Raw genomic sequence first — 15,462 nt, 5'->3', positions numbered from 1 at the left:
ACTAGTAAAGTATGAAAAGTGGGTGGAAGGTTCCTCGTCTTTGTCACTTCCTTCACCACTCTGTAAATTAGATAAATTTTACTAGTAAAGTATGAAAAGTGGGTGGAAGGTTCCTCGTCTTTGTCACTTCCTTCACCACTCTGTAAATTAGATAAATTTTACTGGTAAAGTATGAAAAGTGGGTGGAAGGTTCCTCGTCTTTGTCACTTCCTTCACCACTCTGTAAATTAGATAAATTTTACTGGTAAAGTATGAAAAGTGGGTGGAAGGTTCCTCGTCTTTGTCACTTCCTTCACCACTCTGTAAATTAGATAAATTTTTACTGGTAAAGTATGAAAAGTGGGTGGAAGGTTCCTCGTCTTTTGTCACTTCCTTCACCACTCTGTAAATTAGATACATTTTTACTGGTAAAGTATGAAAAGTGGGTGGAAGGTTCCTCGTCTTTTGTCACTTCCTTCACCACTCTGAAAATTTGATGTGAGTTTCTAAATTACACATCTGTGATAACACTGCAACCTAAGCGGTTGGACATTTCTCAACAATTTATTTTGATCATTAGATAAAAGTACATTAGGTGAAAAGGCGCTGACCTCGAACTCATGACGAAACTCTCAGTTTGATCATAGAAGTTGCTGTTTAATGGAACATGTGTCTATTTAGTTGCAACGGCCATCAAATATGGAAAAAAAAACTGATTTGGGAAGTCTTATTGCTTAAGTTGTTAATTTTCACTCGCGGACAACCAAAACAAAATTGTCAAAAAACCTTTCATACCATTACTACATGACAACTGTTGATGGTAAAATTCCAAAACAAAATTGTCAAAAAACCTTTCATACCATTACTATATGACAACTGTTGATGGTAAAATTCCAAAACAAAATTGTCAAAAAACCTTTCATACCATTACTATATGACAACTGTTGATGGTAAACTTCCAAAACAAAATTGTCAAAAAACCTTTCATACCATTACTATATGACAACTGTTGATGGTAAACTTCCAAAACAAAATTGTCAAAAAACCTTTCATACCATTATTTTATATGACAACTGTTGATGGTAAAAGGCGCAAAACAAAATTGTCAAAAACTCTCATTTTCATACCATTACTACATGACAACTGTTGATGGTAAAATTCCAAAACAAAATTGTCAAAAAACCTTTCATACCATTACTATATGACAACTGTTGATGGTAAAATTCCAAAACAAAATTGTCAAAAAACCTTTCATACCATTACTACATGACAACTGTTGATGGTAAAATTCTAGACTAATTCTGGTATGTCCATCGCATAAAACCCCCCAGTGGCTCAGCGGTATGTCTTCGGACTTACAACACTAAAAACCGGGTTTCGATACCCGTGGTAGGCAGAGCATTGTGTAGCTTTGTGCTTAATTCAAAACAACAACCATCGCATAATTGCCTACTGTTTGAATCATAAAACACAAAATGTGCGAAATTGTAAGATGAGAGCAAATTTTGATAGATTATGTGTGACGTATCTCCACGATTTGTTTTAAATTACAGTTATAAAATGTTAATATCCTAACTTCTCTTTTGATATATTTTTATTAATATTTGTTTTGATCAAAATAATTTAAAAAAAAATGAAACTTTAACTTTAATTGTCGATTTTTATCCTCCTGTTGGAAATATTTTATCCACGTTGTGTAAACAAATAAGTTTCCCATCCATACGGAGTCAACTTATCAATAGACAAAATATATATGCAAAAACAGCTTGTTTGGGTTGAGAAAATATTTTACGCAGAAGAGCAAACTTCTTATGACGTCTGGTACGAATTCATTATAACAATATATATATATATGTGTGTGTGTGTGTATACACTGCTGGCCAAAGTCTAAAGGCCAATGAACATGAGGAAAAAAATATGCATTTTGCGTTGTTAGACTCAACAATTTATTTTAGTAGAGCTTCGAAAGATGAAAATAAGAAAAGAGAAAATAAAAATATTTTTTTTAGCATTTAATAGGAAAAATGTAAACTCTGAAATTAGCCTAAATACCTGCTGGTCCAAAATTTAAGACCATACTGAAACGAAGCGTTAATCGGTAAACACATAACAAAATTTAGTCATTTGTGTTCAAGCATTAACAACATCTCCCACTGACATCTCCTGTGTTACATTGGATAAAAACATGGTAAAGGTTAAAAAGTTGACAGAGTTTGAACGTGGCAGAATTATCGAGTTGCAAAAGCAAGGTCTTTCTCAACGTGCTATCGTTGGTAATATTGGGCTTAGTAAAATTGCTGTTGTAAATTTTTTAAAAGACCCTGATGGATACGGAACGAGAATTTCAAGTGGTCGGCACAAGAAAATTTCGCCGGCGTTGAGCAGGAGAATTCGACGGGTTGTCCGGCAAGATACCAGCCGATCGTCAAACCAGATTAAGGCCCTTACGGACGCAGAATGCAGCTCAAGAACAATAAGACGGTATCTACGAGAGAAAGGCTTTAAAACCTGTAAACGTCTTCAAAGGCCACACCTTCTTCCACACCACGAAACAGCTCGGTTAAACTTTGCTGAGAAGCACCAAACATGGGACGTAGAAAAGTGGACGAAAATTTTGTTCTCTGATAAGAAAAAATTTAACCTGGATGGTCCAGAAGGCTTCCAACGTTACTGGCACGATAAAGATATCCCACCGGAGACATTTTTACACAGCACAGTGGAGGAGGTTCCAACATGATTTGGGGTGTTTTCTCCTTCCATTGAACAATGGAGCTTCAGGTTATACAGGGGGTCACACAGCAGCTGGCTACATTGGAATATTGGAGAGAGCATTCTTATTGGCTGAAGACCCTCAGTTATGTGAAAATGATTGGATCTTTCAGCAGGACAACGCTGCAATCTACAATGCCCGCAGGATAAAGGACTTTTTCATGGTGAATAACGTGATTCTTTTGGACTATCCAGCGTGTTCGCCCAAACTGAACCTCATTGAAATTTTTTTAGAGTGGATGGCAAGGGAAGTCTATAGAAATGGACATCAATTCCAAACAGTGCATGATCTTCGTGAAGCCATCTTCACCACTTGGAATAACATTCCAGCCAGCCTTCTGCAAACGCTTATATCGACCACGCCAAAGCGAATGTTTGCAGTTATTCGCAATGACGCCGCGCAACTCACTACCGAGACTTCTTGTTGGCCATTTCCTAACCTATTTAGGTTTTTAATTTTTTTTATTTCGCGCAAAGCAACTCGAGGGCTATCTGCGCTAGCCGTCCCTAATTTAGCAGTGTAAGACTAGAGCAGCTGGTCATTACCACCCACCGCCAACTCTTTTGGGCTACTCTTTTACCAAAGAATAGTGGGATTGACCATCATATTATAACGCCCCTACAGTGCGACGGGGATGCGAACCCGCGATCCTCAGATTATGAGTCGCACGCTTTAACCCACCTGGCCATGCCGGGCCAAATAAGACTTCTTTTTGGTATGGTCTTAAACTTTTCACCAGCTAGTATTTAGACTAATTTCATTGTGTTCACATTTTCCCTATTAAATGCTAAAAACGTTTTTTATATTCCCTTTTCTTATTTTCATCTTTCAAAGCTCTACTCAAATAAGTGGTTGAGTCTGACAACGAAAAATTTATATTTTTTTATTTATGTTCATTGGCCTTTTTGGCCAGCAGTGTATATGTGAAGAGGTAACCAATAATCCAGTAGTTTAATAAAGAACACAATTCTGTGAATGTTAAATATCATATTCATATTTTGATATAAAGCATAACCTGTAATGAAAGCAACTAACAATAAGGTAATTTTATTCAAGTGTTTCTTGAGTGCTAATGAGTATTATATGTGGCGAGAGTCAATCATTTGTGAAGCGTTTGTTCTTCAATAATATTCGACACGTCGCGAAAAACACAAGAAATGAGTTCTGAAAGAAAAAATTTAAATGAATATTTCAGAGTCAAAGACGGATCCGTGTTGTTCCGCAATATAAGATAGTTCCAGTGAATTACAACCATAAGCATCTAACGAAGTGGGCAGGAGGATCGGCACCCCACTCACCAGTCCCTCCTTACACTTGCCCCTCCTCTATTTTTATCACCGTTAAACGCACGTGTCTGCATGCAGAAAGACTTACATACATTTTAATTATAAACTACGGGAATAATTACTTCATGCACTGCATCATACAATAACCTTACATCCCTACTAATGAAGAATAGCGAACCTTTTAAAATCCATCATTGTTGTGACAGATTTAGTTAAAAACATTACTACTAGATAGCAGGAAAAACAGTTCGTTCAAAAGAAATTACCTTGGTCGGGAAAATATATAGGTAAATTAATATATTGTTTGTTTGTTTTGAATTTCGCGCAAAGCTACACGAGGGCTATCTGCCCTAGCAGTCCCTAATTTAGCAGTGTAAGATTAAGGGAAAGGCAGCTATTCATCACCACCCATCGCCAACTCTTAGGCTACTCTAAAATCACGAGTCGAACGCCTTAACCCACCTGGCCATGCCGAGCCCTACATGGTGGTAGCGGTGAAATTAATGTATACAGCGTTACTTTGTTTCACAGCCTAATATATATAGTAAAGTTCGTATTTGTATATACACATAAACTGACTAACTAAATCATCACCCAACACATGTACAGTAGAAATTCATTTTCTTGTAATTTTTAAATGAAAATACTCGACATTCGGTATGTTCTTTAAGAATCTTCGTCTAGGAAATGTGTTGATGTGATTATTAATAAAATAGTCTTGCGCTTATCTTATTTATTTGTTAGTAAAATTATAATATCAGATGTACGTCATTAGTTTAACAGTAATCTTGACGTATTAAAACGCTAAAATTCGGGACCTGATCTTCGTCATTGACTCAGCACAAATAGCCAACTTATTTGTTATACAAATTTTATACTAACAATAGAAAAGCAAGAATTTGAATGAAAATCGTGTTCACAAACAATTTACTTCAATTTCCTTTTTTTTTTTACTTTTATTTGCTTAATAGTTAATTATCATAATAGACTGATTATACACACTGACACTATATTAAAATGATGTCTCAATAAGGAAGCCACGTGAAGAACCACAGTTAATATGAAACTACGATGGAACGTCAAGTTTTATAAATGGCGTTTCTTATATTGTTTGGTGTTCCTTAGGTAGTAAGATACCATCGTAGTTCATGTAACGGTTCTTTCATATGTTACATATCCAGACACTCAAATCCTACGGAGGTGTTCAGATCGAAAACTTACAATTTCAAATATAGACTATGAATCATCTTGAGATCTCAGGAATTTTCAGAAAGAGACTTGCAAAAGGTCTTGCTCTAGTTTTGAGAAACAAATTACCTTATCTTGTAACAGGTGAAAATCCATACACTCAAAGGTCACTTATAAAAGCCATCAAGTTCAAGATCACAGTAAGCAAGATACTTATTTCGGATCTTCTTCTGTAAGAGTATCGTATGATATAAGCACATAAGTTGCTTCCAGAACATTTCTTATCTGTAAAATACTTCAAGCAGCTGGAAAAAGAAAAGGCTATCAATGCTATTCCATATAAAAACACACCAGTCAGTTCAACGGACTCAACACATATGAAAATTCTTGGGTAATCGGACTGTTGAAACGGATGTTGAAAATCCGACGTCGATTACCAACATTGGCTAGGTTACGGATAGCCTCAAAGAGGCGTGATGTGCCTTGACTATGACCGCTTGACAATAGGACCTACGCTGCAGGTTTGTTATCAAGATGCATGGTGGTCATTTTGAGCACGACCGGTCGTAGCGACATAGACTGTAACGACACGGTGAAATGTTGTTTCAGTGGAACTTTAGGCTTAGCAGACAAAGTAAGTTTTAGACCTTCTGTATGGACTTCAGATTTATGTTGAATAGGAAGCATCCAATGTTTCCTCTTTTACCCTGAAGCCTTCTTTAGGGCCTGAAAAAAATATCAGCCTGAAACAACATCCTATTTTCATCCAAAAAGTCAGAAAGATTACTGGTTCGAATCCCCGCCACACCAAACATTCTCGCCTTTTCAGCTGTTTGGGGTTATAAGTAGCGGTCAATCCCACTATTCATTGGTAAAATAGTAGACCAAGAGTTGGCGGTGGGTGGTGATGATTAGCTGCCTTCCCTCTAGTCTTACACTGTTAAATAAGGGACGGTTAGTGCAAATAACCCTTGTGTAGCTTTGCGCGAAATTCAAAACAAATAAACAATCCAAAAGGTCAGTTCAGCCCATCAAAGTTCTCAAACCTATAATGCACCGTGTCTCCAAAATCATTTGATTATAACGTTGACATCTTCTGATTGAAGGTAAATTCAATCCAGAGTACAGTTTATAACCAGTTTTTCTACTCTGTTATTATACCATCTTTGTTTTAAATATGTTCAGTTTATATCTTTCTGCAAGAGCAAGAAATCTTCAAAGCAAAAGAGCGATGACTTTCAGATAAAGAGACCTGAAAATACCACGAAGATAAGAAAATGTTTTAGCTTCTACGTAAATATTATTAAGACAGACAAACGTAAACATTAGGTCTGGTTTCTTGAACTTCGCGCAAAGCTACTCGAGGGTTATCTGAGCTAGCCGCCCCTAATTTAGCAGTGTAAGACTAGAGGGAAGGCAGCTAGTCATCACCACCCACCGCCAACTCTCTTGGGCTACTCTTTAACCAACGAATAGTAGGATTGACCATCACATTATAACGCCCCCACGGCTGAAAGGGCGAGCATGTTTGGCGCGAGGGGGATGCGAACCAGCGATCCTCGGATTACGAGTCGCACGCCTCAACACGCTTGGCCCGTAAACATTAGATACTTTATCTTATAAAGAAAGAAACCTAAGACCATTTCTCGCTTTTACAGCTATTAAATAGGTATTTGTTAGAAATGGTACCATAAAGAAAATTCACCTAGGTATACGTACATTATGGTACTTAATGTCAGGTGGCAAAGTAAGTGTGTTCATATTCACTTACACACACCCACACACACTATTACTTAAAGAAAACCGTATCGATGTGTTGTGTCGTTATGTTTTAACCTTTTTATTTATTTATATTCCATTGTACGCATCGTAATATATTCCATAAATATTGTTTGGGGTTGTGAGTGTATTATAAGAGCTGACGGTTAAATACAATTATTCGGTCTGGCAAATGTACCACAAGGGACTGCCTTGGTTACTGTTGCCTGGCAACCGTCATTCTAAACTATCATTTCAAAACTAGGACATGGACAGATGGCCCTTATGTAGTTTAGAGGTAATATCCCAAACAAAGAAGACTTGTGATGGAAAATATTTCTTTCGTGAACGAAAGCTGTATCACGTGATTCGTGACGACGAGAAATCCCCTTGAAGTAAAAATGTATCTCTTTGTTAACTTGAAGATGACATTAGAAGGTCAAAACGTTGTTCAATGCTTTATTAGTGAAAGTGTTAATACCCATACCAGCCGTTCTGAGATACATTTATCGAAATCCGTATCAAAGAAACTGAAACATCGTACGCCGCAAAGACTCTAGGCAAAAGCAGTATACGCATAAGTTTTGTTTGTTTTTGAATTTCGCGCAAAACTTCTCGAGGGCTATCTGCGCTTGCCGTCCCTAATATAGCAGTGTAAGACTAGAGGGAAGGCAGCTAGTCATCACCACCCACCGCCAACTCTTGAGCTACTCTTCTACCAACGAATAGTGGGATTGACCGTAACGTTATAATGCCACACGGCTAAAAGGGCGAGCATGTTTGGTACGACAAGGATTCGAACCCGCGATCCTCGGATTACGAGTCGAACGCCTTAACACACTTGTCCATGCCGGGCTGTATGCATAAGACTCAACGCTAGGATTATTTTCTCTGCCAAAATCGTCCTTAAAAAGGAGTTTTAATATTCTCTGATATTGAAAGTTACTCACGAAACTGGGCAACACTGACTAGATAGTTAGCAAAGCAAACAAACGCTGCTAAGAAGGTAAAACTCGTATGCCTGATTTATTTATTTTCTAACAAATAGAATCTTAACAACTGAAACACCACTAAGTCATCTACTGGAGCGATAAACATTTAGAAAAAGAAAAAAACAACAACTCTAACTTAAGAATTAAAACGTATCCTGCTCAAAGCTAACATTTCACCGCGTCTTTCATGGAAAAACACATCTCGCACATATGAAGCTACCTCACTTTTTGTGGGCCCAGCATGGCCAAGCGTGTTAAAGCGTGCGACTTGTAATCTGAGGGTCGCGGGTTTGCATCTCCGTCGCGCCAAACATGCTCGCTCTTTCAGCTGTGGGGGTGTTATAATGTGACGGTCATTCCCACTATTCGTTGGTAAAAGAGTAGCCCAAGAGTTGGCGGTGGGTGGTGATGACTAGCTGCCTTCCCTCTAGTCTTACACTGCTAAATTAGGGACGGCTACCACAGATAGCCCTCGAGTAGCTTTGTGCGAAATTCAAAACAAACAAACACTTTTGTAGCCTTGAACGTCCATGCACTCGAATTAGCATTGCTCTTCTGCGGATTTCCCCAAATATATAACAAGTGGACAACTGAATTTCCTGAATAATTGTTCTAACGACTTATTATTATTATCTATAATGTTACAATATGGGAAATCTCAGCTTAAATCTATCTTATATGGTATACTCGTTTCATTTTTGTTGTTGTTGTTTTGAATTAAGCCTAAAGCTACACAATGGGCTATCTGTGCTTTTCCCACCACCGGTATCGAAACCCGGTTTTTAGCGGTGTAACTCCACAGAGATAACGCTGAGCCACTGAGGAGAACTACTCGTTTTGATATCAGCTGAAAAACTTTAGTCATTGTTATGTTGGCTTAGTTTTATCAACTAGAATAAAACTACCCAATTTTATAAACTTCACTTAAAAATACGTCAAAGCACTTGAGCTATTTATAAAACAAGCATAACCTTTATAATTCATATGTGAACTTCTATTATATTTTTTATTATTTTTCTCATTCTAATTTTCATTTTTCAATTAATTTCTTTTTTTTTCTTTACTTTAGAGAGCACTCACATACCCACAATTGTCTGCAAGGTGTAAAGAGTGATATGGATGTGGGACGTTGTGGGCTTGAGCACCCACATTTCGCTCTCCTAAGTTCTATTTATATACCTGTTGCTGCTGCTATATTTTATTCCTGTATGGCAGACTGGCGAGTTCCCCGCTGGTACAGCGGTAAGTCTTCGGATTTACAACGCTAAAATAAGGGGTTCGATTCCCCTCGGTGGACTCAGCAGATAGCTCATTATGGCTTTGCTGTCATAAAGCACACACAGACTGGCGAATGGAGGTTAAGACTGATAGACGGTGTATCCCCACCACAATGTGGGTCCTATTCTGCAGCCATCTCCAATACCAAGGGTGCATTTTATATCCTACATTATGGCTTGTACTCTGGGATCTTTTTAATTATTGCAGTGTATTTTTGTTTATAAATTTTTAATTTATTTTTGTTTCATCTTGTTTTTAGATTAAAACAAACTAATTTATGTATATATATATGTATTTCTCTATCTAAACACTTTGAAAACATCAAATCATAGGAGAGCTCTTACACACCAGAAATAATAACCGACGAATAGATTTAAGTTTGTTTATAAGTTTAAACTTTTTGCTCATAGCTGTCCCTAACTTTCAGCCTCATATATAAAGAAAACAGCTAGTCAATAAATTCCAACACCTTGTACCTGGTTCTGGGCTACTCTTTTCTGAATCATTTGTGGAACTTGACTTTTACTCTTATGGTACAGTCACGGTACTACAGTGTGGAGCGTGTTTTTAAACAACGTGGTACAAAGAATGAGACCTTGGATTTACGGTTCGGGAACAACAACCATTAGACCACACCCGGTCTCAAAGCTTCAGTTATGTAAATAGAACAATCCACGATAGATATAAGAAACATATAACCCTTTATTTAAAACTTTTAAATACATATATCAAACTGAAATACATACATAATATATATACTTATAAATGTCGCATTCTCTAATTAATACATCAAATTCTACCTTAGAGTATCACGAACAAACCTAAAAATGCAAAAAATATATATTAACATTGTTTTAACAGAGAAAGAAATTATATGGGCAATATTTCGGTCTAAATATTGACCATACATTTTGTTTTAACATAAAAAATTCAATCGTTTATTGTGTTTTCATATATTTTCGTACGAAACCTCTGTTTCTTTGTTATTTATGCTAAGAAAACGTAGTCACATGTGTGTGTTGAAGGTTCTGTTGGTTTGAATTATGACATAGATATATTTACCGTGACTCAGTACTTCGTAAAGTCATTTGTTCGTAAGAGAAACACTCGTCTTATTTTACGATCGGCAGAAACAATGAGGAATTCTTAGATAGAAACCGGAAACTCGTTCCTGTGAACGTTTTATCGCTTTCGAACGAAATGCGCCTTAAACAAGTTAGAGCAACACAAAAACTGCTTTGGAATAAACCGCTAAGATGTATTATCAGTTTCCGATACAACTTACTGTCAACTTAAATAAGTTTATATCTCGTACTTGAATATAATATAATTCCGGTTCTCTCATACAAGTATTTACAAGTGTTATTTATTGCATAATGTTAAGATTATAATAGCGTACATTGTTATTATAGGTACACTCCTGAAGATGGCGTTGTAACGTCGAAACATATAGAATCAACGTTTTAGCAGTTTGTTTTTGAACTTCGCCCAAAGCTACTCGAGGACTATCTGCGCTAGCTGTCCCTAGAGGGAAGGCAACTAGTCATTACTACCCACCGCCAACTCTTGGGCTACACTTTTACCAACGAATAGTGGGAGTGACCGTAACATTATAATGCCCCCACGGCTGAAATAGCAGGCATGTTTGGTGTGACGGGGATTCGAACCTGCGACCTTAGGATTACGAGTCGAGTGCCTTAACCACCTGACCATGTCGGGTCCCTTTTAGTATTCATATAGTGACCATCATTAAAATGTTTTAAATTATAAACCAACTTTAACATACAAGTTTTTTACGCAAAAATATGGGGTATCGATACCGTTGTGAGCATAGCACAGATAGCTTGTTACTTAGCTTCGTGTTTAACAATCTACAAAGAAAAGAACAATAAAAAACGAAGAAATGCGCTTTGCAAAACTGGAATATGGTGTAAAAACAATCATATTGTAAAATAAAACTAAGAAACATAACAAAATACCTGAAACAGTAGACTGTATTCACTATAGTAATGACAGACATAATATATAAATATTAAATATACTCTTTATATTTCTGGTTGTCTTATGGTCAGAAGCATTGGATTCCAAGAAAGAGTCAATTATTGTATTCTTTATCTTTGTTTGTTTGTTTGTTTGAAAATTTCGCACAAAGCTACTCGAGGGCTATCTGTGCTAGCCGTCCCTAATTTAGCAGTGTAAGACTAGAGGGAAGGCAGCTAGTCATCACTACCCACCGCCAACTCTTGGGCTACTCTTTTACCAACGAATAGTGGGATTGACCGTCACATTATAACGCCCCCACGGCTGAAAGGGCGAGCATGTTTAGCGCGACGGGGATGCGAACCCGCGACCCTCAAATTACGAGTCGCACCCCTTAACACACTTGGCCATGCCGGGCCGTTTTTTTTATCTTTTATACGTGAGTTAATCTTGAACTAAGTTTTTGTTTATCTCATGAAGTTAGAGACGAAAGCAAACAGCGTAAGTTAGAAATGGGTTTCAGTATTGAACGTCGCTTGTTGTGAAAAATAACGTCAGTGTTGAACATAGAAAGAAGGGTTAAGAGGTCTCCAAGTTTTCTATTGACTATCTGGTTTAGGGTTAAAGAGTTTCTTGTGATTATATGGTTTAGAGCAAAGAGATAACCAAATAATTATCTGGTTTAGGGTTATGAAGTCTTCAAGTGATTATCTGGTTTAGGATTAAGAAGTCTTTAAGTGATTATCTGGATTGGGGTTAAGAAGTCTTTAAGTGAATATCTGGTTTAGGGTTAAGAAGTCTTTAAATGATTATCTGGGTTAGGGTTAAGAAGTTTTTAAGTGAATATCTGGTTAAAAGGTAAAATGGTATTCAAGTGATTATATAGTTTAGGGTTATGAAATCTCTAAGTAGTTATCTGGTTTAGGATTAAAAGGTGTATATGTGATTATATTACGATTAAAATTATTTCATTTAGACACGTAAATTATTTTTCATTACATTTTATCCAAATTACTCATGTTATACCACATTGGAAATACTATTACGTATAAAACAATATTTATTTTAAAATTGTTATATCAAGAAACACGTTATGCTACTTTATGTGTTGTTAATATTGGATGGTGTTGATGTTTAGTTTTATTGTTTGATAAAAGGTGGCGTTATAGACTAATGTATTACTTTTTTTTTTTTTTTGCTAGTTTTTGCATTTGTGATCCTACATGTTAAATTACATAAAATATTATCAATATAATACGTAAGGTAAAATGAAAAAAAAAATGTTGTATACGTAACTGATAGAATTATTCAGTTATTATTATTCATGTTGACAAATGGATACTGACTTGCAATGACACTATGAAAGCTGTGACAGGATCTTTTATTCTCAACGTTTCGCAGCGTTCGTAGACTCGTTGCTACCTTAGTATCCAATAATTAGTCAATGTTTTATACGTACCAGGTAGAATTATTCAATATGTTATGGTTATAGTAGAATTATTCAATACTTTGTACGTGATAGATAGAATTATTTTTATTGTAATAGATGGAATTATTCAATGCAATTTATACTGAAAACAAAGGAAAATTGTAGCATTTAAAAATATCGTGATGAAAGAATTGTTACCGGGAAACTGAGTGGTTCCCCTTAAACGCTCCAGTTTGCAGCTGTCAAAACTATGTACATGACTATGCACCATTATTAAGGACAGGTATGTTTGGTTACTACCAACAACAACAACAGTAAAATGAATAGGGAAAAAAAACACCTGCTCGTTTCACGTCTTATCAATTGCTCCTAATATAGTTTACCCTCCTGATACTGACAATTTTGACCACGTGCTGCACGTGGCAGCACGAGTCGTCTGCACACCTGTCTGTTAATGTCATCTTTACAACTTATTGTACAGGGTGGACCGTAAGTCCCTACCCATTCATATGTTATTATGTTATATTCAATAATACTAATGATGAGTTGAAGGCAGCTGTCACTGCAGCATTTAGAACAATAACCCCTACTATGTTGAAGAAAATGTCTCACAGAACATGGCGTCGCATAATATTATGCAGTGAGAATGAGGGACAGCACACAAATACACTGGATACATAAGATATATGGATGAGTAGGGTCTTACGGGCCACCCTGTACAAAAGTCACTATTGATAACCACACAGATACGTCAGCGACTATGAAATAAATATATTTGTATTATATCACGAGAGCAAGGTATTCTCTGTTAAGTTTGTATTTACAAGTTTAGGAAACGTCAAATGAGAAAGAAGGAAATTAATTTCAGTAGAAATGACTTATCTCATCAACAGTTTGTAATAATTCATTATTGTCCCAATATCTAATAAATATATTCATATAATTAACACTTTTAGGATCTTCGATGACAGTGTCCTCTATTTGAATGTTAGCAATGCAAAAATTAAACAAAATTAACTATTTATTGTTATTCCCTTGAAATATTTTATGATCGGATGTCATTCGTTAACTTTTGTCTGAGCCTTGGTTAAACCTTTATTTGGGCTGTTTGCATATGTTTTGATCCTGTAATAACCGTGCCGGTTATTTGTTAGGATGAGAGATTGTGAATATTAAAATACATGGTTTGAGTCCCGTTGATGTAAAATCGTGCTCCGTACTTACGGGCCTCATGTGCATTATAAGTGGAACGGTCACATTGCACTATTTCGTTATCGCAGCTCAAGACTTGACTATTGTAACAGTCGATTATTTAACTTTATCATTATCAGATTTGAGAATGGTTACCACAGACAGCTCTTATACAGCTTTACGTGGATATCTAGGGTAAACAAATTTTCACTGAACGCTTCCTAAATAAATAATAATAATAATGGACAAAACTTTCAACGAATGTATTTTTTCTTTTTTTTTCTTTTGTTTTGGATATTCGCGCTTTAGGGTTAGCTGTGGCTAATTTTGTACAACTAGCGCAGAGGGAAGGGGTGTTCAACAACACCTACCGCCAACTCTTCGACTACTTTTGATTGATTCAAATAGTGGGATTTGTTCGTCATTCGTGTGAGACAAACACAGTTGTAAAGTGCAAAGCGCGATTTTGCAGTAATGGGACGCAAACACATAGACCATCCAGAACCACAGTCCTAAACGAAGTTAACAGTATTTATAATATTTTCTTACCAGTAGATCAGATTGAGTACTATTAATCAAAAAGAGTAAAAAAACTTAAGTTATTAACTCATTTTAACTCAAAAGATTATTGTTAATATATATATTTTTTTCAATTTACCTTTAACGAAGATTAAGAAATCACATCAAATATAATTCTATTACTTTATATATCAGTGACTTATTTATTTCGTCAACATATATACCTTAACATTTACTGAGGTCGATATGTTTAGGCCTAAATGATTATTCTATAATATAATTATTGTTTTATTTTAGGCTAAACTTAAAATTAGTTGTATAGCTTATTTGAATACCACACTTTTCTATACACATACATATAGATTCCTTGGGTTTTATTACTCCATAAGACATCAGTAATCATGGGGTGTTCGTAGTGTTTCTGATGCTTCCAAATGTGGAAAATGTTCTAGTAAGTAGAAGGATCGTCGTTTGTTAGTGATAAGTGTCAAAAGAGATAGGAAATTTGATGTTATCCTTCTTATCAATTGTTCAATTGCTTATTGTATATTTTTGTACAATAGTTTTAGATTTCTCTTCGCTTGAAGTGACAAATACGTTGTATTTTTTTTACTTGTTCATGTTTTTTCAGTATTTGAATATTTTTCGTTGTCATGATCGCTGTTTAGGTCTCACTGAAGGCCCTGCGAAGGGCAGGTGCTACTGAGACCTCTTCCTTTCTTCCCAGGCCCGACATTGCCAGGTAGGTTAAGACGTTCGACTCGTAATCTGAGGGTCGCAAGTTCGAATCTCCATCGCACCAAACATGCTCGCCCTTTCAGCCGTGGAAGCGTTATAATATAATGGTCAATCCCACTCTTCGTTGGCAAAAGAGTAACCCAAGAGTTGGCGGTGGGTGGTGATGACTAGCTGTCTTCCCTCTAGTCTTACACTGCTAAATTAGGAACGGTTAGCGCAGATAGCTCTTGAGTATCTTTGCGCGAAATTCAAAACAAACAAACACAGACTTAAGAACGAAAATAACAGAAACAGAAGTGAAGCGTGCCATCAAAATGACAAAATAAAAACACCAGAAGAAAACTACATATGTAC

The 15,462-nt window shown here is 36.3% G+C and overlaps 1 long non-coding RNA gene across 2 annotated transcripts in view; it reads right to left on the bottom strand.

The window, feature by feature from the left end:
• The window catches only part of LOC143229913 (uncharacterized), a 55,421-nt gene that overhangs the window by 24,828 nt on the left and 15,131 nt on the right, over window positions 1–15,462 (bottom strand). Inside the window, exon 2 of one of the 2 annotated variants that reach the window (XR_013016122.1) lies at window positions 4,763–5,949. The exons of the other annotated variant lie outside the window; for it this stretch is intronic. This is a non-coding gene — a long non-coding RNA (uncharacterized LOC143229913). Of the gene's footprint in view, window positions 1–4,762; window positions 5,950–15,462 lie in introns of those variants that run through there. 2 annotated transcript variants of the gene reach the window in all.

This window comes from Tachypleus tridentatus, chromosome 10, assembly GCF_004210375.1.
Source record: "Tachypleus tridentatus isolate NWPU-2018 chromosome 10, ASM421037v1, whole genome shotgun sequence".
Lineage (NCBI taxonomy): Eukaryota > Metazoa > Arthropoda > Merostomata > Xiphosura > Limulidae > Tachypleus > Tachypleus tridentatus.
This window is presented reverse-complemented; position numbering and strand designations above follow the sequence as displayed.